At 51.7% G+C, this 2722-nt stretch overlaps 1 long non-coding RNA gene across 1 annotated transcript; it reads right to left on the bottom strand.

Annotated features, from left to right (window-relative positions):
• Positions 1-1445: 1445 nt before the first annotated feature.
• Positions 1446-2152, bottom strand: LOC309523496. The gene is made up of 3 exons (XR_014215411.1): positions 2114-2152; positions 1879-2037; positions 1446-1589 (listed from the first exon to the last, which is right to left on the bottom strand). It is a non-coding gene; the product is annotated as an uncharacterized lncRNA (long non-coding RNA).
• Between the last annotated feature and the right edge of the window lie 570 nt (positions 2153-2722).

The following is a 2722-nucleotide window of genomic DNA, read 5'->3' as shown; positions in this document are numbered from 1 at the left end:
AAGAGTTGTTAGGGGGCCCCGTTCCCTGCAAAGAAGGGAACCCTACCTCTACCCCTACCCCCACCCCTACCCCTGACGCTAACCCTAACTCTAGCCCTAACGCTAACCCTTATACCTTGACTAGAACTACAATTCCCAGAGTTCCCTGGCAAAAAGGGAACACTCACCCTGCCCCCTAACTACAGCTACAATTCCCAGAGTTCCCTGGCAAAAAGGGAACCCTAACCCTGCCGCCTGACTTGAGCTACAATTCCCAGAGTTCCCTGGCAAGAAGGGAACCCTAACCCTGTCCCCTAACTATAGCTACAATTCCCAGAGTTCCCTGGCAAAAAGGGAACCCTAACCCTGCCCCCTAACTAGAGCTACAATTCCCAGAGTTCCCTGGCATGAAGGGAACCCTACCCCTGCCCCCACCCCTACCCTACCCCTAATCCTAATCCTAATACTTAACCACCATAACAAGTCTCCGTCCCCTTAACCACCTACAGTTCCCAGAATCCCTGAGGGGAAGCCATGCCTGTTTAAAGTGACTTCATAGCAGTTCAGTGGTGCACCTAATGTGGCCTAATGTTCCCTCCCTCATTTTCTTCTCTCTCCCCACTGCCCCATCACTTGCAATGCAGCAGATGTCCGCCTGCAGTCTCCCTTCAAAGCTCCTTCTCTCAAGTATGGCCACAGCCTTGTCCATTCCATTTCTGTTTCCTGTTTGCGAGAGATTTGAATTGGGAAATCCTTTCGATTCTTCATTAATAAGAGGCAGTGGGTTGAGGGAGGCCATGGCCACATCCACACCATTTAATGCGCTATGAAGCCGCTTTAAACACTCATGGCTTAAACACCCCCAAAGACTCTGGGAACTATAGTTGGAAAAGGGTGCCAAGAGTTGTTAGGGGGCCCCGTTCCCTGCCAAGAAGGGAACCCTACCTCTACCCCTACCCCTGACGCTAACTCTAACCCTAACACTAACCCTTAAGCCTTAACTAGAGCTACAATTCCCAGAGTTCCCTGGCAAGAAGGGAACCCTAACCCTGTCCCCTAACCACAGCTACAATTTCCAGAGTTCCCTTCCAAGGGAACCCCAACTCTACACCTACCCCTGCCCCTGACACTAACCCTAACTCTAACCCTTAACTAGAGCTACAATTCCCAAAGTTCCCTGGCAAGAAGGGAACCCTACCCCTACCCCCACCCCTACCCTACCCCACCCCTACCCCTAATCCTAATTCTAATACTTAACCACTGTAACAAGTCTCCGTCCCCTTAACCATCTACAGTTCCCAGAATCCCTGAGGGGAAGCCATGCCTATTTAAAGTGACTTCATAGCAGTTCAGTGGTGCACCTAATGTGGCCTAATGTTTCCTCCCTCATTTTCTTCTCTCTCCCCACTGCCCCATCACTTGCAATGCAGCAGATGTCCGCCTGCAGTCGCATTTCAAAGCTCCTTTTCTCAAGTATGGCCACAGCCTTGTCCATTCCTCACTGCCAGTATTTCACGTTCACTTCTCCGATGTAAATAGGGATGTCCTGTGGTTCTCTTGATGACTTTTAAGACTGGACTTGGGGAAAACCTCACCGGCTCCAGACATCCCTGTAAGGCAAAGGCAAGCAGGTTAGTGGGATGGCCAACACCCGACAGCATCCCCCCAGATTCCTCCCCTGTTTGGCTGCCTGTTAACAAACAAGGCTTCCAAACCAGTTTGCACCCATCTCAGCCAGCGTAGCCTTGCAACATCCACTAGCCTGAATGCAAATTCTTCCGACAACCACCCACCAGCTGCAGCCTCATCAGGTCCATTGCCAGACATCAACCAGCTTCAGAGCTGAGTGTCGGTCACCTTCAAGTAGCGATCCCACCAGCAAGTAATCTTTGTACTTGCCTTCTCCTTGCTCCACAGCATCCCAGCACCGGGCAATTGCCTCCTTCCGCTTGCCAGCTTGCCACCACGGGGCAGGAGACCACCAGGGCCACAGCATCCCAGCACCGGGCAATTGCCTCCTTCCGCTTGCCAGCTTGCCGCCACGGGACAAGAGACCACCTGGGCTGAGTGCCACCGAGCTGCCACGGGACAAGAGACCACCTGGGCTGAGTGCCGCCACGGGACAAGAGACCACCTGGGCTGAGTGCCACCGAGCTGCCCATTTCTCTCTGGGGAAGGCAACTGCTGAGGCTTGCACCTTGGCCCACATTTATACCCGCTCAGCAGCCAAATGCTTTTGTCACATCACAATCAACCCACGGACAATGGCAGCAGCTGGGGAGGCATCACCATCACTCCCTCGGCCCTCACAATGGTGAGCACAGCTCAGCAGCCAAAACACACACACACACACAAGTTGTGCCAATATCTGTGAAGGCCACACCGGAAACCCAAATGGGCAGGAGGGGGACATTTTTCAGCCCAGTGGTTACATTTCCCTCCACACAACACTAGTCCAATACACAAATGAACAGAGCAATGAAAGCAAGCCTTATCTTTGCACAGGAAGCTGTTCAAGGAATGACATGCAGAGAGAAAGTTAGCATCTCAGAAAAAAAACACTTTTTCATCAGTCAATCAATCAATCAATCATTTATTGTATTTGACTAAAAGCCATTACAAATCCAGTTACAAAAGCACCAAACCCAATGACCCAAACTATGGCTCCCAGATTCTGGGGGGGGGGGGGAGCCAGGTGAATGCTATGTGAAATGAGCGATGTGTCAAGTGATGGCTATGTAGT

Source organism: Podarcis vaucheri (assembly GCF_965113315.1).
Source record: "Podarcis vaucheri genome assembly, chromosome: Z".
Lineage (NCBI taxonomy): Eukaryota > Metazoa > Chordata > Lepidosauria > Squamata > Lacertidae > Podarcis > Podarcis vaucheri.
Note: the sequence above shows the minus strand (reverse complement) of the source record. Positions and strands in the feature narration are given on the sequence as shown.